The 23129-nt window shown below is 33.5% G+C and overlaps 1 protein-coding gene and 1 long non-coding RNA gene across 3 annotated transcripts in view; one reads left to right on the top strand and one right to left on the bottom strand.

The window, feature by feature from the left end:
• The window catches only part of LOC138715365 (tubulin polyglutamylase complex subunit 2-like), a 117106-nt gene that overhangs the window by 28906 nt on the left and 65071 nt on the right, over positions 1–23129 (top strand). The gene's annotated exons all lie outside the window — the stretch shown is intronic.
• LOC138715366 (uncharacterized) overlaps positions 1–23129 on the bottom strand; it is a 70212-nt gene that overhangs the window by 26451 nt on the left and 20632 nt on the right. For both annotated transcript variants that reach the window (XR_011336262.1, XR_011336263.1), the window contains exons 3-4: positions 16459–16591; positions 11869–12036 (exon numbers count right to left, since the gene is read on the bottom strand). This is a non-coding gene — a long non-coding RNA (uncharacterized lncRNA). The remainder of the gene's footprint in view (positions 1–11868; positions 12037–16458; positions 16592–23129) is intronic.

The raw sequence follows: 23129 nt of genomic DNA, 5'->3' as shown, positions 1-23129 counted from the left end.
TCTTGGGAAGGATAGGCCTAAATGCGGTAACATTCCGTTGCTTTCCGCACACCACTATCTCTTTCGCATCTTATTAAATTCCAGGGGACCCAATCTTGGAGATGAGGAGAGTGGATTTGACTAATTGGGCCCTCCGGACTTCACCGAAAGTCATGGCAAGGGTTAAATATTAATTCTATCAGGATGTTTGACCTGATCAGAGACCGGGAAATCTCAATTAGCCTTTGCCCCCCGCATCCTGGACTAGCTTCTACGAATCATCAGAAAATCTTAGAATGTGATTGGGCCAATTTTTCCGAAAATGTTTCCACACTTTTGCCCTCGTAGCTCAGCGGACGAACGTCGAAATTTAGATGTCAACGTATCAGGTTCAATTCCTCGTTACTCCTTTTCATTTTATTGTGGTTCAAGATAGTATAATGTAATAATACAAAAAGAAAAACTAATAGCAGTATTATGCAACTGGATTTTTCCAAACCTAATATTAAATTTATGTTATTTATATCGCTAAAGAACGATTACAATATAAATAACTAGAATATTATTTATACAGTATCACTAAAGAACGATAACAGAATATAAATGATAAATATCGGTTTGTTTAATTAATATAACGAGGGTTCAGAATGACAAGGTTCTATCTAGTGTTTAGTAAATTTTACAGGAAAGCATTTTAAAAGTTTGGTTGTTAATAAAATCAATGCAGATAAGAACCTTTTCAAACTAACTTTATCACGAACAATAATTGAGATATCAACATATAATTTATATGGTAGATAGCTGCGAAGTAGCAGAATTCTATGCAACAAAAATCTCAGTTTTGCTAAAAATGTCAGATAGAACCTTGTCCGCGAATAAGATATTATATAATACTTATTTAATTATCTAAATAAAATAACCTATTTTACAAAGAAGGATGGTTATTTGTGTTATAATAATTACTTACATAAAATACAGATTATTTATATTGCGAAAGAACAATAACAATATAAATAACTTGAATATTATTTTATAATGCTAATGAAGGAAAACAGAATATAAATGATAACTTGAATATTATCTATATCGCTAAAGAACGATAACAATATAAAAAACGTGAATATTATTCATATCGGAATTTCACAGATTTATTACAGATATATTTAAGAAATTGTAGAAGAATAGTAATTAGTAACAGTGTCCTATTTATTCTTCTTGGAGCCAAATTTGTAACTTTTAAAAGTGTGGTTACTATGTTGAAGTGTATGTGTTGTAACGGATGCTTGATTTGTTATGTATGTGAGTTAGTTATGTGATGCTTGATGTCGTCGCAATGTCGTAATTATAGTTTGATTGTGTTTGTATGACTATTGTGTATTAATTTATGATGTATGGTACGGAAGGCTGCGTATTTGTGTTATAGAAGTGTTACGTATGTGTGTTGTTAATGTTTTTGTATGTTTCAAATTGATACCTGATATTTATTTTGCAATCGCAATGCCCAATTTACGGTTTGTTTATGTTTTGTTTACATTGCGTAAGCTAATTTAATTTTCTTTTCTATTTCTCTTTATGCTTATCTTTTTTGTGTATGAAACTATAGCCCTAACATACATATGTAAAATAGGGCTAACCACCATTAGAGATACAATAATAAAAATTGTTATTCATATCGTTATAAAACGATAACAGAATACAAATGATGACTTGAATTTTATTCATATCTCTAAAGAACGATAACAAAATATAAATAACGTGATATCCATAAAGAACGATAACTGAATATAAATGATAATTTGAATAGCATTTACATCGCTAAAGAATGATTAAAAAATAAAATGAAAACTTGAAGAAGGCCCGAACCCACGACCTTTGAATCACTAAACAAGCACTCTACCGCTGGCCTACGAGGCGCAGACATGGAACACTTTCATAGTTCGGGAACTGCTTGTACAAGCACATGCATCGTGTAACATCGCCGCGACCCGAAGTGGACTTTGAAAATATTCGCTGTTCACGAGTGCGGCCACTTTTTTTTTTGACAGCTGTACATCAACCAGTTCCACTTTTACGCACACGTCCACTGTAACATCAACTGAACCACCAACCACTAAAACATTCAAATTTGAAAATTGTACTTTCAATAATTGTTCCTTTTAAAATTATTCATGTTTATTTTTTATTTCATCATCCTTTATTAAAACTTTTCTTATTCCATCATTCCTAATTATAACTTTTCAAACACTTGTTTATTATATTTAGGTTATGTTATAGCTTCTGCTGTGTGACATTATGGATAGTCACCTATCACAGATTGTTTAATACTAAGATTTATTGAAAATCATTTGTCAAGTGACGTTGATTATTGGGATCCGGATAATTGAAGTGGAATTAACTGTTTTAATAAAAGTGAAATTGAATCAACAAAGCATTCTTGACTAGTAATCTCCATAGAGTTCAATGAAGATTCTATAGTTGGCACAAGAGGACTAATAATATAACAGAGGGATTCAGTCCTATCCTTTTCCTTGTTAACCGCTGCTAACTCATTCAACCAGCACTACGAACGCTACCATCGTTTCTTACCAACATTGCATCACTGAATTCAAACTCCAGGAAATGGAAAATGAGCATGCGTGCTTTTGGTTTAAGTTGTCAGTCCTGAATAAGGAAGGCGAAGGAAAACACAAGAGGGAAGAAGGAAGACATTTTGAATTTGTTTGGTGTGTTGTGAAGTTACTCAAAATGCCATCACTTGTTAAATGCGAATATTTCGAGTGCAAGAATTGGAAGGACAGCCACCCGAAGAATTTGCCAATGTTTCTTCAAAATATCGGGATATAGTGAAAGGTGAGTTTTCATTTACAATGTATTAATATTATCATTTAAACTAAATTGATGTATTGTAGATTTTTCTAGCCACGTGCATCATAATGCATGAATTGCCGGATACTAATATTAAAGTTATACATATCCTTACACTCCCCACTTTATTATTTAAATGTATTATATATATTTAATTTATGTAATATGTATTGCTCTAATTAACAGTAGGTACCCGATAACACGTGGGAGATATTTTTCAAGAGAAGGATCTATCGGTTTATTGTTTTTACTGAAACTCCGGTACTTTGCCACACACGACACTGAAGTTTGATTTACTTGGTTTGCTACAATTTTAGAGGTTATTTACTGAAGTAATTTTTTTTTCTGTCGTCTGTGGTGCGGCAAAGTACGAATGACACATCACATACGCCATGATCACATGCACGTCATTTCGTATCACTTTATAAAATCACTCAGATAAGGTAGAAAATCGAAGAGAACAGATGCAGTAAGCCACGGTAGTACACCGTTTTACTACAAATTTTCGTCATATGAAAAGGCTAACAATATTAATTTTTTATTAGGCCTACATTTAAATTTGTTTGATTCACATCGTATTTTTACAAATGAATAGCTAAGCGGGAAAACATTGAAAACGACATTATTTCTGTTCCTCTAAATTATAATTTGGAGCTTGCAAGTTTTTCCGCTTTGCTATTAAAATGTTATCGTAAATGATGAGTGTTTTTCTCCAAAAATACGTTACAAATGGAGTAATAATTAGTGTTTTACCTTTAAGGTCATTGGAGCAGGTTTTTTTCATTTTCTAGCTTATCTGAGTGATTTTACAAAATACCACGAAATGGTGTCGCTGTGCTCATCATTTATATTTATATTTTATTCTCGTTTTTGATTTCAGATGCAAGACATGGCTAGAAGCAATTGGCAGAGAAGACCTAATGGTGAAAGTGCCCAAGAAATTGTACAACAACTTTCGGGTGTGCGCGGACCATTTTGAAGATAAGTATTTCATAAGTACCCTCCGCACACATCTGAATAGAGAAGTCATACCTTGCAAAGTTCAGGCTATCTCCATCAAGTCAAAGTAACTTATTTAATCGTATACTTTTTAGATATCATTGGCTTACTTCTAAAACAAAGTTCAAATTTTCCAGAATGTTGAAATCTGTGTATAACTATTTTTAAAATGCGTCTGCTGATAACACCTCGTTAGTATGAAAATTCTTGTACAGTTTGTATGTAACAAATGCATAACAATTCTTAGCTGGGATATAAAAATAAAAAGTTCTTTTGTTCTTTTGTGCAATTTCCTGAAATGCAGTTACAAGATTTTTAAAGTTAGCCAATAATATGCAATTTCAGTGCTTCAGAACTATGCTCATAAATTCTGTCATAATTGGATATTCTGTAATTGTTATTTATAGGGAAAGATAAGTAGTCCTATATTGGGCTTAGCAGACCCCATAACTGCAACCTCTATTCGTGATGTTATAGGCCTGCTTACTCTTACTGTTAGTTTATAATTATATATTTTCTGTTGTTTTGTTTTATACAGATTCTGCATGGCCAAGTCACGTGGAGTGGGAAGAGGCTGCTCAAGAGCTGCGGAGACTATGGGGGGATTGACAGTAACGCCGAAGAGGAGAAAGATTCGCAGCCTTCAAGTACAATTGCATCATCTGAGAGGAAGAGTTCTCAAGACTTCACAGAAAGAACTGAAGATACACACTGCCCTTGCATGTATAAAGAGTAAGGTTCCTGGACCATTATGTGAACTGGTAAGAAACTACATCTCTTCAGATGCACGGTGTGTACACAGGAAATCGGTGGTCACCGGAAATGAAAACAAAGGCTCTTAACATTTATTTACAGAGCCCAAGTTCCTATAGGATGATTAGGAAGTTATTAAATTTTCCTTCAAAGCCTACATTGCTTAGAGTATTGCAAAAGTATATCACTGATGTTGGTTTTAGTGATAAACTATTTGACATACTAAGGAATGCCTGTAGTAAGATGACTGAGACTGACAAACTATGTTGCCTTATGTGGGATGAAATGTCTTTAAAAGCAAACTTGTGCTACAATAGTAATGAAGACATCGTAAATGGCTTCGAGAGGTATTCTAGCAATTATTCATCAGATAGAATTGCCAACCAAGGTCTTTTGTTTATGGTTAATTTGCAGTAATTACAAACAAGATTCGGGCTCTTTCTTAGCACATTCAAGCACCCCTGGCAATACATTAGTTGAACTCATTGGCAAAGCAATAGAGAAGCTGAGTAGTATTGGTTTAAAAGTAGTAGCTACTGTTTGTGATCAGGGCTCTAACAATCAAAAAGCGTATCATTTATTGGGGGTTACTACAGATGAGCCCTCCTTTACAGTAAATGACAGGAAAATTGTGGCATTTTTTTTTTACATTCCACACTTTACACTCCACACTTGATTAAAAGTACACGAAACATGTTCAAAAAGTATTCTGCGAATTTACTTAAATGTGTTGAATATATGACATATGAGTTTGATAATAACTTTGGAAACCTGATTTTCAAGCCTGATGTAGTACAGAGATTTACTAGCCTTATTCAGGATGAAGTTTGTTCTGATTTTCTTGCACCTACTTCTAATTCTGATTGTAAAAGATATTTGATTTCATTGTTTACATGAGTGCTGATTCATGCATGATTATGGAAAATGAATGAAAAACTGCCAAGTGATGACAAAAAAAAGAAAGAAAAGAAAATGAAAAAAGTTCTGCATCAATAAACTGGAGTCTCATATAATATAATTTCATATTATATTTATGCTATTTTATCTATTGGTGCAGATGGTTTTTGTTTTCTTATTTTTTTTACATCAGAAGACATTCTTCATTCAGTTTTCTGAGTCTTGCATTGATTTAACATTATAGTGAGAAAAAAATAATCTTTGCAGTCATAGTTACAGTATGAAAGAAAATCAAAATTAACACTATTATGAATCAAGCTCATTAAATTGCTTTATTACATCATTCTGTGACAGCGGATTTTCTAAGCCATTATGAAACATCTTGGTCATCAATGTTACATTCTAATAAATACGTCGATGGCAACTGAGGATCTTCGGTTACTTTTTCATATTCCTTGAACATACATGTTATGCCCTCTTGTATTTTTCATTGTCTGCAAGAGCTGTATGACAATTAACACACTGTTTAGCATCACGTGCCTTCTTAGCAATATAACTAGCAACACATTACAATGCATTTGCATTCACGAGCTCATTATCATCATCAGTGAAATTAAAAGATTCCCTCACAAGTTATTAACCTCTTTCACAATTTCATTTGTTACTAGAAAATAACATTATTTTGAGCAGCAATGCCCGATTACTGTACTAAATATCATTGCAGGAAGAGTTATCTGGCTTGTTCTACCATCCTTATTTCTAATTATGCAAAAGTAAATTTCTAGTAATCTTGATTAATACTCCAAATTAAGAGCAAATGCATATCAGTGTACATTTTTAACAACTTCCTACAGTAATTTTGATCCATTTAAGTCATAAATCCAACCAGATGTGGATGGCACATGCATAGTTTTTCACTATTTATAAATTTGACAGTACTAAAAATTCACCATTTCATTCCAGATGGATACATGCATAGACTTTTCTTGCACAGCCACACATACTGTCTTCCTATTCTCGAAAACTGTACTTCCATTCAGTGAATCAAATGTCTTGTCCATGTTTCCTACAAATTCTGCTCTTTGTGTTGCATCTCCTGCATGTACTGTCAGTCTTGGCTAGCAAGAAATGTCTGCAGCTACTGCATGCTGTGGTCCTTACTGTCATCAGTCTCAATACACTTGCATACACATGTTTATCATTAATTCTTGTTAACTAAAACTGGTTATCTTTATCAAATTTGAATACTATAGACCTGTATGTTTCCATTTTGCTATTTTAGTCGTAAACTATTACGTTATACTTTTTCGACATATTTCGTGTACATTTTAAGAGATGGTTTGCGTAAAAAAAATCCACAATTATCTGACCATTTGCTGAATAAAATGGTTGATCTGGCTTTACCCCAAGCAAGATGTAAGCTTTTTGATTATTAAGCCTATGCTCATATACAGTTGCTATTGTGTGATACTGATTGTGGCCAAGGTTGTGTGTCAAACACAGGAGCTATCTTCTCGACACATTAAACAAAGCCTTTGAAAGATACTATATTATCCTAGCTAACATTTCATATAATTTAAACACAAGGACGGTTACACTAGCAGGTAGAATATTTCAAAGGTAAACGACAAATCATACCATAAAGGAAGTAAATTCAATTGTAGATGCTAGATATAGGTTGGGATGAATTCTTTAATCAGTGCAGCTTATTAAAAGTGTTCAGTAACATATAAAATTTAATGTTAACTAATGCTGAGTTTTTTCAATAAACCCATCAACTCTCTTGCTCTCCAATGTTCCCATACACAGTCTAGACTTTAATGTAGAAAATTACGAACAAACTGGCATAATGTATGTGCCTTCAATGTTATCACAAGACTTAACACATTGTAACCGCTTATTTGAAACATCAATATTCATTTGCACAAGACAATAAGAGTACAGCATTGCAGACACCGATTTCTACTGAGGATGATTTCAAATTATTTTCTTCATAACACATTCTAGACATTTAAGAAAATGAAATAAACTGACATTAAATTTTTTTTCATGAAATAATCTCTGATTTCCAACAGACTTAAGTATACATATGATTTTTTTTGTAGATTTTCCTGTGATGTTAATTATATTATATTAATTATATTATTGTACTAATAGTGAACTTAGGATCATGAAATCTTTTCTGTATTGCAATAAAACAGTGGAAGTTAATTGTAACAAAATATCTTGTATGTTTATAAAAAACATATTGTTACCTAAATAAATTTAATGCATTCTAACCACAACAGATTTGGTTGGTCATGTCTAATTCATTTCATATTTCACAGCCCTTTTCCTACCGTCACTTCCTGGCATATCACGTTCTGAAAATGCTGTTGATGTTGACTCAAGATCTTTATTCCCACAAAAAAAAAAAAAAAAAAAAAAATAATAATAATAATAATAATTTTAGTAGGGATGGTTACATTTCAAACATTGATATAAATAGTAATGTAACGGAGAGAACTTGTAAATAATTTACGTCAAGGTGCAGAGAATTTCTAAGTAATTATCGGCGAAAGTCTTGAAATTGAAATTGTAAATAGTAATACTAATACACTACAGTGGGGAGGTGTAGAGAAGTCTTTTGAAATTCCCGCAATTTTTTGCTTGCTTGTGGCGCCCCTCTGGCAGTTGAGAGAAGCTTCTTGACAGATTACACTTAATCCGGCTTATGAACTCCTCTTATATGTATAGGCCTCTTGAGTTGGCATGACTGATAACCTAGATCTAGGCTGATAACAAGAAAACAGCTATCCAGATGGCAGTGAGCTAATCAACGAGTTAGAAAGAGAAAGACATAGAGTGGTCATTGCGCCGCCATGTTTGAAGAAAATTGAACGACCGTCGGTAATGAACTTATGCGCCCAAAACAAAGATAACTGACATTAGAATCGTCAGCTGTCTTAATTTCGTTTGCATAAATCAATTAAACTGAAGTGGAAAAACCTAGTATTTCGTCAAATACGTGATAGGAACTTAATCTAAACTTATGTACGCTAAATTTAAAACACTTGAGCTATTCCTAGAAGGAAGGCTTAAAAGAATAACCTGAGCGAAATTGTCATGTAGTATGACAAGAAGTCCTAGCAAATATACTGAAGAAAATGTTAATATTCCTAGGTTCTTTTAAATGCGACCTGCAAGATTGCCTATAAAATATACGAGTATGATTCGGATGATTTTATTAAATTGTTTTCCCAATCTATACACGTTGCAAAACTATTTACTATACCATAAGATATAGAATGAAAGTAGGCCCTATCTGTAGTAAACAACCTTTACCTCCAAGCTTGTAAAGTGGGTGAAACATGACAAAACACGCTTTCAGTTTTTTTGTTACAGTAAAGTATAATTATTATCGAAATGTGAACATGAGGCCAACAGCCGGCTGGTCTGTCTGAGCCTTTCAAGGGCTGTGGCACCACAGATAATTATTAGTGTATAATTGAGCACCCACGTACAATAATGGGGTAAGTAGTTACTAAATATATTCATACTTACCCCATTATTGCACGTGGGTGCTCAATTATGTTCTTTCATATCCTTCCAGTCAAAATACTAACAACAATACGACATACCCCAGAGTTTTGCGTTATTTTGGATGCGAGTGTCGAAATACAATTTTAATATTTGATTGCTATTACTAGGTTTGAAACGGAATTGTAGCGGTTTTATCCGTATTTAGTTTAACTTTATTACTAGTGAACCATTTATTTTATTAATCGTTTGTCTTCAAAATAGGCCTACTTCTTATAAGCTACAGCTCATCGTCTTCTTGTATAAGCAGTAAGGGCAGAAGGAGCAGAGATAAAGGATGCCGGTGTCAAAATACAGTTTTAATATTGTATTGCTATTTGTTTTTCACTGGGTCTGAAACGGAATTGTATTGGTTTTATCCGTATTTAGTTTAAGTACATTACCAGTGAACCATTTATAACAAAACTATGGACTTAACTTCATAAAATTTACATGAAATATGATATATCAGTTGTCTTTTTCCTTTTGACATTGCAGTTATATGCAGCACACACAACAGGCATGTTTTTTCTTCGTTTTTTTGTACTTCTTACCTCCGTTATACAACATTGTAAGCAGACGAATTTTTACAAAGGTGGGCGCTTAGCTCAGATCTGCCGTGTTTCGCGGTGGCACCGCAAAGAGCGCTGTACAGGACAACATGGCCACTCTATAGTCTTCTCTTTCTAACTCGTTGGAGCTAATCATAACACACTATAACCATCTAGCGGAATACAATGGTACAGTAATACATTTGAAGACAGTTCAGTATTTTCGTAAGTCAATATTTTATTGTATTAGAGTACTTCGTTACTTCTAATCTTTATATAATTTCTTCTAATCGTGTAATAGTCAATTAAATCCCACTCGAGTTTTGATTTTCTCTAGATAAATCAAACCTCTAGTGAGATTACTGTTGATAAAAAATCAAGTAACATTAATACAATACGTAACTGCATCATAAAAATGTAGCTATGTAGTTTTATCAATTACTTTAGAAAACTTGAAAGTACGTTTTAAACATAAAATATGAATATTTAAACTCCCTTGCGGCCGTTGACTATTTGTACATTTAAAGTCAGATCGAAGATACTTACAACACAAGTACTATCAATTTTCTTGTCTACAGCTTCTATTCACTGACGCTATTCCATTTTTTCATTCTCTATGGAATTCGCATTCATCGCTCAACACGTCACAATACCGTCTTGAACAATGCAAATCAAGGCTTCTAAACTTATCATAGGTTGCATTATTATTGAGCTTGTTGGCGAGGGATCGACGGGGAAAGGAGGGCGCTTCTGATGTCACAAGATAGCTAAGCGCGCCAAAGCTCAAATGATTCAAAGCAGTATCTCGTGTTTTTTCTTGTTTATGTTGTTTTGAATGCATTATGCCAGGTCAAAGATGTGCTGTTGCTGTATGCAACAATTCTAACGATGAAAATAAAGAGTTTCTCTTTACCATTCCTAAAGATTTAGAAATTTGAAAAAAAAAAAAAAAAAAAAGTGGGTAATTGCGTGCAAAATACAGGATAAATTCAATCCTGATGCAAGCAGATTATGCTCTAATCATTTTAAAGATGACGATTTTTTTCCTGATTTTCGAGCAGCTTTAATGAAAATAAAGCCGAAACGACCGACAATGTTAAAGCTTACAGGTAAGTTTAAATAACTCACATAGGTCTATATAAGTAGCCTATGTTAATACCAGCTTTATATAATGGTTCATCTATGTTAACCTACTTACATAAAAAATACTAACTACTAATACTACTACTAATACTAACAGTTGCATACCAAAGGGGTGGAGGGTTAACGACTGATACCAGTGATGTTTTTTCACTATAATTCTCATTATATTGATTTTATATTAACGATTTATGACATTTTGTCATTATGCCATAATCAGTGGGTTAATCATAATAGCCTCCAGTGACAGTTCATTGTTGAGTTATAATAATTTTTGTAAATGAACGTGTTGTTGACATTTCATTACCGGTACATGCGCCTTTTCCCAAACTATAGAATGAGGTATTAACATCAATCAATGTTAGATTTTTTATAAATATCCATTTAAAACAAAAACACCACCATCTCGGCCCTCTTTAATTTTAGTATATTATTCTTTCTTTTGAAGGTTTTACCATGCCATCACCAGCATGGGTAAGTAGTTTCAATAATACTGAAAAATTCTACAATGAGTATCATGGCAAGAACACGATTAAAAAGGGGTGGAATATTATAAAAAGAACCAAAGAATATGTGGCAATGTTCGTACATAACGTTCCACGTGAAATTTTATTGTTGATTGTACAGTCAAAACTAGGTTCTTTATACGACTCAAGTATGTAAACACAAGACTGGAAACTAGCAGACGAAAATGGACGACAGACACTGAGAGCAGACGAATTGTTAAGAAATACAGAAAAATAATGCAGTGACAAGTGTAAGTACAGCTTATATACACGGTATAAACACTTTCAACGTATTTATTTTGTTTCATGACACATACACACTTGTAATGTTTTTATTTGAGGTGATTATGTTTAAAATGTACGCTGATCAATTTGAAAATAAAGGACCAATCAGCATGGACTCTTCGCGCATCATCAGCCAACTAGTTATTTGATTGGCTAATGAAAACTGAGATAACCTATTGAATGTATAGAAGCCTTGGCTTATGCTGTCCACATGAGATAAGCAATCTGAGAACAGTTAATTGGAAAATCTCAAGTGTACCAAGTTCAGCAATACTTCTTACCAAGCAACTAAAAAGGAGGCTTCCTAAGAGTACTTAAGATCTCTATACACTTACTAATGAGGAAGATTTCATATGTTGTTCCACAGATGAGAGCAAATGTGGTGCAGATTAAGTCCTCCAGCTTGAAGGTTCAGAGTGCCGTACCCAGCATCAAAGATGGTCCACACTTATAATTCAGACTGGTTTTGTCAATTTGTACCTCCTCATCCAGGAACTGAGACACTGGAAGGCACAGCAGAAAAGTATGAGAAACAATCAAATGAAGGAAAGAAATTAATTGCAAAATAAAGATCCTACACACTTGTGTATAAATACAAAATAAGTAGAAGTTGGATGTCTGTGCCTTAAAATTACATTAATAATTACAAAAAAACGTTATTACATTTACATTAAAATGCCAAACTTATAATAAAATTATCATAAAAGTTAATAAAATACAGGCAAGTGACTATATATGGAGTGATAATGAACACAAACAAAAGCATATGGTTTACAAAAGAAATCAAAATAAGACCTTGTGTCTGTTTTTATTGTATTATTACAAATTTATAGATGATCATGATTGTAATCTATACTGCAACATAGAATAGCACCTCATTTTTAAACTAGTATTTATTCTAGTAACGAAAATCACAAAACGTTCTACAGAAGTTTTTATTTCTTCTTTAGGCTGAGGTATGTATGTGTGAAAATGGTGATATATAAAAAGGATAAAATCCTGCTTTAATACGATTTTAAATCATTATTTCTCATTACTTGCATTGGCATAAAATATAACTTCATCGATGGTTTCAATATTTATTTCATTTGAATATAAACTGTATTGGATCAATGCATGTACAACATAATTGTTGGCAAAGTGGAAAACATTGTAAGTCCTGAGAACATTCTTATGATTTCAGAGGTTTTCTACTTTTGCCAACAATATTATTACTACACGTTATGTATACAGTATTGATGTTTCTATTATATAAATTTTAATTATGAGCCATTTTAAATTACTGATGAAAACAAATTAACATATAAAATCTACCACCGCCACATTCTTTGTCAGCTTATCACAGCATTATCACCACCTACTCAAGGTCAGTTTCCTTAGCAAATAAAATATTTTTGCAGTATAAAAGCAGCAACTATGATTTGTACGTAAGACTGCAAGAAAATTAAATGAAATCTGAAAAAATTCTATAAAAAATCTATAAGAACTGAAGAAAAATATTTTTAATGGACCATAGAATGAAAAAATTACCTATTGGAAAATTTAAAAAACAAATAAATACTTACTTACTGGCTTTTAAGGAACCCGGAGGTTCATTGCCGCCCTCACATAAGCCCGCCATAGGTCCCTATCCTGAGCAACATTAATCCAGTCTCTATCATCATATCCCACCTCCCTCAAATCCATTTTAATATTATCTTCCCATCTACGTCTCGGCCTCCCCAAAGGTCTTTTTCCCTCCAGCCTCCCAACTAACACTCTATATGCATTTCTAGATTCGCCCATACGTGCTACATGCCCTGCCCCTCAAACGTCTGGATTTAATGTTCCTAATTATGTCAGGTGAAGAATACAATGCGTGCAGTTCTAAGTTGTGTAACTTTCTCCATTCTCCTGTAACTTCATCCCTCTTAGCCCCAAATATTTTCCGAAGCACCTTATTCTCAAACACCCTTAACCTATGTTCCTCTCTCAAAGTGAGAGTCCAAGTTTCACAACTATAGAGAACAACCAGTAATATAACTGTTTTATAAATTCTAACTTTCAAATTTTTTGACAGCAGACTGGATGATAAAAGCTTCTCAACCGAATAATAACAGGCATTTCCCATATTTATTCTATGTTTAATTTCCTCCCGAGTATCATTTATATTTGTTATTGATGCTCCCAGATATTTGAATTTTTCCACCTCTTCAAAAGATAAATTTTCAATTTTTATATTTCCATTTCGTACAATATTCCCGTCACGAGATTTTCGGGATTTACTTCTAAACCTATCTCTTTACTTGCTTCAAGTAAAATTCCGTGTTTTCCCTAATCGTTTGTGGATTTTCTCCTAACATATTCACGTCAACCGCATAGACAAGACGCTGATGTAACCCGTTCAATTCCAAACCCTCTCTGTTAATAAATAAATAAATAAAATTAAACACAAATGTTACATATTTCGTTTTGTTTCAACATAAAATGAATTATTGCATAAAAGTTAAAAGAATTTTGACATAACGAGAAAAAGTATAATGTTTATATTATATGCGGATGACCAAGTAATCATCGCCAATAATGAGAATAATTTACAGAAAGCGGTACATGAATTTAAAAAAATTGTTGAAACATATAATTTTAAAATATCGACATCAAAAACTAAAGTAATGGCATTAAAAGGTATAAATCCTGTAAGATCCAAGATAGTCATTAATAACACTCCTATTGAACAGATTCACCGCTTCACTTTCTTGGGATGTGATATATCTTACCATGGTGAAATTGACATTAACGGAAAAATTGCAAAATTTAATAAAATGAACGGCACAACACTTAAACGAAAAGTAAGGAGGAAACTATAATGAAGTTTTATACAGTGATAGCGATACCAACATGCTCATACGGCAGCGAGACATGGACCATGACGAAGAGAGGTATATCTAGATTGCAGGCAGCAGAAATGAGATTCCTAAGAGCAACGGTTGAATATAGTTTAACGGATAGGAAAAGGAATACAGATATTAGAAAGGAACTGAATGCTGAAAACTTAATAAAGAAAGTAGAAGAATATAGAAATTCTTGGTCACAGCATGTTCAAAGAATGAATAATGACCGTATCACAGTCTAGTATATACAGTCACGAAGCTCCATACTTACTAAATATGCAAACATAGACAGTTGAAAAATGCATCCATAGATAGTTGCTAACCACCAGGATCGCTACTATCGCCTCATCACAGACCCTTTCCCCAGCAGACAATAAAATGTATTGTACTTTCGATATCGTATTCTTTTGAAAAAATTAACACCTTCCTTCCACTATTGAAATGTGAAATACATAAGATTTATATATTATTTTCATAAAGTATATATTATATTTTATAAACTCACCTTCCTGGATTTTTCGGAAGAAGGATAAATCTGACCTCTTTTTCTTACAATATTTATAGTACCACAAACGTCTCCTTGTCCCATATTATTATTCAAATTATTGTACATCTTGATTACACAATTTTTAACACTGTATCACTTCGGAATATGTAAGATAAGAACTTTCTTGTGTTACATTTATTATTGTATTTTACCCATTTACAGTTTACACAACTTTTCACAACAAAGCGAAATACGGCACAGTCAATGCCTTTTCGATCTAGACCAGGCCGTAATGTATGTTCGGGTATTCTATTTCAGTGTATGTAGCTCAGTGAAATATTATATTATAACTTTATTGCGTATCATTGCTAAGTTTTATTTAGTGTAATGTGTCCATAAGTTCCGTTTACTTCTTGTTGCATAATATGTTGCAGAAATAATTACAAAACTGTGTTATTTTAATGTGAAGAGAATTTTACGCGTTAACATAATCTGTTCGCATCAACATTTTAAGTTTAGAATGGAAGCTATTTTGAGGTTCAATAAAAACGAATTTATATTGTGATTTTAATTTAGCACATTTCCTTAATTGTAGACAGAAAATTTACTATATCACTCCTATGAAATTAGTGTACGTACGATTGTGTTACTTCGTCTCTTAGGTAGTAGATAAATACAATAATTCAGTACTCAATTGTAGTATTAAAATACAGGCAAATAGAATGTGATGGGTGTCATACATGACATTATGCTTAATTATAATGAATAATTGCGAATATAGGAATATAAGTTAAATATAGTAAACATAACCTATACTTTCCATGTGATATAACATACATATGTAGTGGCAGGGCATTGGAGACCGCTAAAATTAGACAGAAATGGGCAATTGGTACAGTAAACATAACCTATAATTCCAACATATCTAAATTCGTGCAGTGCAACTCAAAATTATTGAATCGTGCATAAATGAATGTACAAGAATTTCGCAATATTTAATCGAAATAAAGGCAGGTATTACACATACGAACAACGTAATTTTCACACCAAAAATAATATTACACCTTAACTCACAAGGAATTATGTCTGAAGTGTCTCCTAATCATTGTTTTAAATTTTATTAATGCAATTACACTACATTTTAGGAAAATATATGTTACTCTTTATGCATTCCAACTAATTTATATGGTTGAAACGCCGCCCTTCGTGATTGGGTTAAGCAAGTCACATGGTCTGCCTTACGGCCTGCATTAGATCACGATGGCAGTGACACAGTCTATTGCTCCTAGTACTCACAGCACTCCAAGTGGCTAGCAACTATCGTGAGAAATGCAAAAAATCACCCCAAGCTTCGTGACTGTATACAGTAGACTGTGACCGTATTCCGAAACAAATAATGGAATACAAGCCAAAGGGAAGAAGAAGTTTAGGCCGTCCAAGGAAACGCTGGATAGACCAGCAAATAGGGGCGTAACAGGCAATAAGCATAAATACTTGAAGATAAGAAGAAGAAGTTAAAAGAAAAATAATGCCATTTCTTAAATATCCGCTCCTTAAAAATAACATACCTTTCACTGTCTCTTCTCCAGTGAACTAGCCTAGATTCCCTACCAGGAAGTGTCCACAAGACATCCACTGCAGGAAGATGGAGATGCCAACAAAACCTGTGATTATGACAGTGATCTCCTTCAGCTTCACCACCTGCAACGATAGACAAAGCCAAAAATAACATACCATAGTGTAGCAAGCCTACGACTTTGTGACTGTACTTCATTTACGAAGATGTATTGCTATTATGCCAGGGGAAATAGGAGTGTCATGAAAAAAGCATTTCTATAACAAATTGGTCTTGGATGTGCCTTGCTGTCCTGATTTGTACAGAAATATTTGTTTCTACAACTATCATATTAAGAATTATTTTTATATCTGTCTTATATCTGTGAGTCACATATTTTACCATTTATTAAAAAAACCATTATGCGAGGCAAAATCTGTCCCAAAATACTTTTTATGAAAGCCTAATTGCTCAAGTACAGAATAATGTTGTTCTTCTAGTAAGTGAACTTAATAATTTGTCAATTGTATATATGAAATTTTCTACATTCTTTACTGCACGATATTTCCTCAAAAAAAAAAAATGTCAAACATAACTATTACAGACATTTCAACTCTAATTCGTTGTCTCTTATCTGGCAGTATATAATTTTAGAACATAAACAGACTAATCATTCTTTTTAGCTTATTTAGTCTAGTTCAGTCTTCTTGGCTGATGTTATACCACCAGCATTCCATTGTAAGATGTTTAGTTGATTCTGTACCTACCATTAAAGTAGTCCCCGCCTGGAGATCCGATAATGGAGGACTATTTTACCTCCGGATAATTTTACCTTAATGGTACTCATTTCATATAGGAGTGAAAATGGCAAGTTGTAGCCGATTTAAGTGAACGCCATATTTTAACGTTTTGGTGGCTACTTCATTCACACACAACCCCCAGAATATCTGGAGGACCACACCTGCTGTTGGTCGACGGGTCCATTGGACCTAGCTGGGAGATCTTGTTGATCACCAGCTTTCCCTTCTTAAGCCACTGGAGGACGATTTTAGTGCCATAGCAGGTCAGCACTAGGAACAGAAAAGTAGAAAGAGGAGGAAGGAAAGGGAAATGAACCCCTAGGCCTCGAATGCTCTAATGCTGTCACGGTCAAAGAAAGTAAGAGTTCAGTCAGAGGACTGGATAGGAAAGGGTAAAGAGGGAATTAGGTATTGAATAGAGGAAAATTATACCAAAATCAGTCATTAACTCATCAAGCTGATCAGTGCTAATTCATGAGTAGCCCCTTCCTTCTCTCTGTTAATTCCCGATTTACCACGAAAATCGTCTGTAGCTGCATTTAGATTGGCAATAGGCCATGATTGTTTGGCCAAACACCTGCATAGAATTGAAATATATCAGTCCCCTAACTGCCCATTGTGCAACTCAAACCAAGAAATGGATTCGGAACACCTCAAAATCTGTGCTTCAGTGGCTGGCCATGATAATATCTTTGAAAAATATTGGAGTGCAAGAGGTCAAATGACTTTATTGTCAAAACACCTGGCATTAGAAAACAACAACTTATTTAGTCTGCTTTATTTTATTTTTAAACAATATTCTTGCAAAAAAAAAAAAAAAGAATAAAACATGTAGACAAAGTATTTGCCACTACATGGTAATAATTTATACCGTTAACATTACTAAAGGTAATTTTTATTCAGAACAATGATAACATGCATTCAATTACGAATCACTCACTTGTCTACAAGCTCATTAATACTGCATTATTTTAAATATCCTCATAAAAAATAAATATTGAACTAGAATGTTCATCTAAAGAACCTAGTTATATGAGTGTTCATGATGTTCATGGTTACATTGGAACGAGAACGAATTTATAAACTCCCAATTATAGATTGACCAAGACACAGAATAGCACAAATTTTGCCGGCCTCTATCGTCCATATGCCTGGGGACAGAGAGTTTCCCTCTACGCTGCAGACAGAGTTCGAAGAGCTCTATTCACTGCACTTATCAGCTTTGTTCTCACTATATATACGGCAGAGTTATGGTGGCGAGAATGGAGCAAATCCATTGCACTTTTTTATAGACTTAGTTTTTTAGTACCTAAAATATTTCAGTCTCTAATCTCTGGAAATAATGGCCATATCGAGGAACAGGATGCGGTCTTGTATTCCCACTTGACTTGCTTCGGTTACGATAGCATGAAAATATGAATCTCGACCACAAGCTGATGAAAATAATAATAATAATAATAATAATAATAATAATAATAATAATAATAATAATAACAATAATAATAATAATAATAATAGCAATAATAATAATAATAATAATAATAATAATAATGGTTTATTTTAACTGGCAGAGTTAAGGCCTTCCACTCAACCAAGAAAACTACTACATTGCTATGAATATACCCATAATTAATACAATACAATTCAATACAGTACAATACAATACAATTCAAAGCAATACAATACTACAATACAAGACAATATAGTTATATACAATAGAAGTAATTTAATACACGACGCTGGTACAGATGTTCGACCACGTAACGTAGCTTAAGGAAGACTCAGTCAGCGTCGTGGTACCACCACTGAAGATGGAGGAGCATTCCTCCGAAACATGTCTGGTTTTAACCAATTTTATTAATTTTATTCAGTCATTAAAAAGTGTTCATATAACTGTATTAAATTACTTCTATTGTATTTAACTATCTCACTCATGAACACCTAACTTATGTAATTTAAACAAGACAATATAATACATAATTAATATAATACAATGGCAATTCTTTTTATCTTCACAACACCAATAAAATAATTATGTAATAATAATAATAATAATAATAATAATAATAATAATAATAATAGTCATACCTAAATTAAATTAAATTATTAAACTCGATCGCAATTGATTCGGTCATTGCAAAAAGGTCATGAGTCAACTTTTTTACGAAAATGAGTTATGCATTGAACATTGAGATGTAGGGGTAGCCTGACCAGTCTATGTAAGAAGATCATGAATATACTTTCAAACAGTGCTGAAATCGATGCTTGAAATTTCCACTTCTTGCAGAAAGGTCATGAGTCTTTGACTCGTGACCTTTTTGCAATGACTGACTTTAAATCTGTAGTCTATATTCAAAATGTTCATTCGCGGGAATTAACCCATTATATCCCGAAATAAAATATTTATGAATTTTTGTACTAAATTTGAGTTCTAGTATGCCTTTAGATCACTTATCACATATAATGTTTTTATTTTGAGAATAATGTATGTTACATGTGTTTTTTTGAGCCTTATGAAAAATCATATGCTGGGCATTGGTGTGTAGTACAAATAAATTTTCCGTTCATATGAGTAAACATTGCTACACGTGATGTTTTATGTGTTTTACACTACATATGTACTAATAACAATAATAAGTGATACATTTTGTAAACAATGGCACTTTTTCGTGTTAGCAAATATATTGTTATCGCAAATGGTATTGCAGGAAACTGCTCTTTGGATGTAAACCAACATTACATCTCACACATCGAAACTTAGAACACTTTCCACACTTCTTTTGATTTTTACTCCCTCGAGAACATTTTCCTAGTCCCAGGACATTGTCATTGCATATGTTGGTAGCTACAGTAACCACACTGTTGCCATGCCACTTGATAAGTGTTATCCAATTTCTGTCATCTTGCAGTGCGTGGTATGAACCTCTGGGATCTCTCTTCATATCGTGTAATGGAGCTTTCTCCGCTCGATCATTACGTGTAGTTCCTATGCAGTTGATACCATTTTCTGACAAGGTTTTGAGAAGAGGAAGAGAATTGAAGTACCTGTCAATATAAACTGTACATTTCTGAGGAAGGAATTCAATATATTATAGTCTTTTGGTAATAGCAGTTCCAAGTGTTTTGCCTTCTTCTCTATCACTTGCACCAGTATAGGGTTGAAAACTAACGAGGTAACCCGTAGATGAACAAGATACCAACTTGTATCCATACCGAATGGACTTTCCACGAATAAATTGTTTCATGGAGTGATGCCCATAGTATGGTTCCATAGGTCCGTCCAGAGAGAATTTATTCCCTAGTGAGACAATGAAGCTTCCAAATTTATCATTGAGATGTGTAATAAGTGGCCGGATCTTCTTATATATTTCGTCTTCTGGTATTGTTACCATTCAAGTGAAAACATCTATGTATCTGATTGAAGGAATTTCTTTACATTGCGTTGCTCGCAAGAGCATTGTTGGTGTCAGGTCGTCTCTACCAGTAGGTACATACGACGATGCATAATTTTCAGTATCCAGATAAAAGCAAAATTGCTTTGTATTTGTATACATCTTCTGAGGGCAACTGGATCATGAAACTCTTTTTTGATGCATATTTTACACTTTCTCTAACAATGTGTTCAACAATTGCATCAATTATATGTCTGAATATATCAATAGATGCGGCCTTATTGTGTAAACTACTTATATACAGTATGTAGGAATGGAATCAGGTATTTTTGCAATACTATTATCAGAATCCAAATTTTTTTCAGAATATTTTCTCTGAACTTCATCTACTTTTACTTTCTTAGGTCTTTTGTGTACACTACTCTTGCTTTTTGTTCCTTATGTTTCGTTATGACCTGAAAGTGAATCTTCTTTATCTGTACAAAGTTTCAGTACCTTGGCAAAATTATCAAATACAGATTGCACCTCCATTTCCTGACTCAGAACACCTCTCCATAAATCTAGAAAATGTGCTTCCTCCCCTCCTGGTCATTTCTAGATTCATCTTGGTCGCTATCTATACAATCACATGGTGGTACAAGAACCAATTACTCTGAGGTACTTTTCTTATGTCTTGCGCTACTTCATCATTCCCATCCAAATTCTTCTAATACACTAAATATCTCTTCACTGGTGTCCACACCTGTGGAATAGCGGTTAGCACGTCTAGCAGTGAAACCAGGTGACCTGGGTTCGATTCCCAGTCAGGGCAAGTTACCTGGTTGAGGATTTGTCCGGGGTTTTCCCTCAACCCAATATGAGCAAATGCTGGGTAACTTTCGGTGCTGGATCCCGGACTCATTTCACTGGCATTATCACCTTCATCTCATTCTGACGCTAAATAACCGGAGATGTTGATAAAGCGTCGTAAAATAACCCAATAAAATTAAAATAATATCTTCACTGGTTTCCAGAACCCTAAAACAATACGAAACTCGTTACTTCCCAACGTATGATTTATCATACACAACAATTCAACTTGTCCTACTACAATAATGTAATGGAGCTATCTGTCAATAGGGATTATAGAAGCAATAAAGATCATTCTTTATATTATTACATAAGAAAGCAAGAAAATTGTAGTATTATATAAAATAAAGCCAAAATTGTTTACCTTGGTGCGTTTTTGCTTCCATTGATTGACATCTTGATGTTGTCTACTGTACTAAAGGACAAAAGACAGTTTCACAAAAGGTGAAACTTTCTGTGTGGTAAATTCAAACATTTTTGTATAATAATAACAGATAAAACCCTCATAACAAACAATATTTACATTGTTAATTGAATAAACAAAATTACGTATTTCTCGTATGATATTTCATACGTTGGGATATAATGGGTTAATAGTGTTTCCTGTATCCTTTTAATTTCAACTTTAATACTCATATCTGAAGGTAAGATTTTGTTATGGATAGATGTCAGAATCCGATTCTTCAAGTTTTACCAGCTAAAATACGCAGTTCCCATCTTGCAGTCTGTCAAGCAAGCTGCAATAGCAGAATTGAGGGTTCACCGTAGAAAGTCAGAAAAATTGTATGCCAATATTAATAAAATTTCTGAACTTATTCTAAAAGGGAATAATGTTTGTGGATTGACCTTTGATTTTATGCAAAATTTGCCGCTGCCAGATATTCCTATATAGAACATTTTTATGTATATCATGAAGAAGAAGCACACAAAGGTGAATATGACGTATGTTCATTTTTGTTTCATTACATCCAGAAGCATATTCCACAGAATAAAATATTGGAGTGCAAGAGGTCAAATGACTTTATTGTCAAACGCCTGGCATTAGAAAACAACAACAACATATTCCACAGAATATAACTGAGCTGCATCTATTATCGTCTGACAGGTGCACCGGTCAAAATAAAAACACAATGATCCGCTTTTGTTTATCCACTGTAACAACAAAGTGATTACAAATTATATAACGTTACTCTTTCCAATAAGAGGTCACAGCTTCCTACCAAACGACAGGGATTCTGGGACTGTAAAGAAACTGATAGAAAGTTATATGTTATGATTAAAAAGGTGTCTGTAAGTTCTCAGGAGAAACCACTGATGCTGTGCCTGTACTGGACTTAAGCTATGTTGGTCTATTTATTACAAGAAGACTTTTCTCTCTGATCAAGTATGGGAAAAATTCCCAAGATACATAAAGTGTCTTTTTCTCCTTCTAAGTGGATGGCGTTTGAATACAACTCAAGCTGCCCTGGTCAAGTAAAAAGTTAACAGTTCATCGACGGTGCCGGCAAAGAGAAATTCAATCTCTTTCACAGTTACAACAAGAATCCTGTACTTCCTACAGAGTTGGCTTACCCATTAAAACAGATGCCTATCAATGAAAAAAAAAAAAATGGCAACATTCTTAAGGTGAAGAAGTACATATA

The sequence above is a fragment of the Periplaneta americana genome, chromosome 15 (genome assembly GCF_040183065.1).
Source record: "Periplaneta americana isolate PAMFEO1 chromosome 15, P.americana_PAMFEO1_priV1, whole genome shotgun sequence".
Lineage (NCBI taxonomy): Eukaryota > Metazoa > Arthropoda > Insecta > Blattodea > Blattidae > Periplaneta > Periplaneta americana.
The sequence above is the reverse complement of the archived record's forward strand: the minus strand, read 5'-3'. Positions and strand labels throughout refer to the sequence as shown.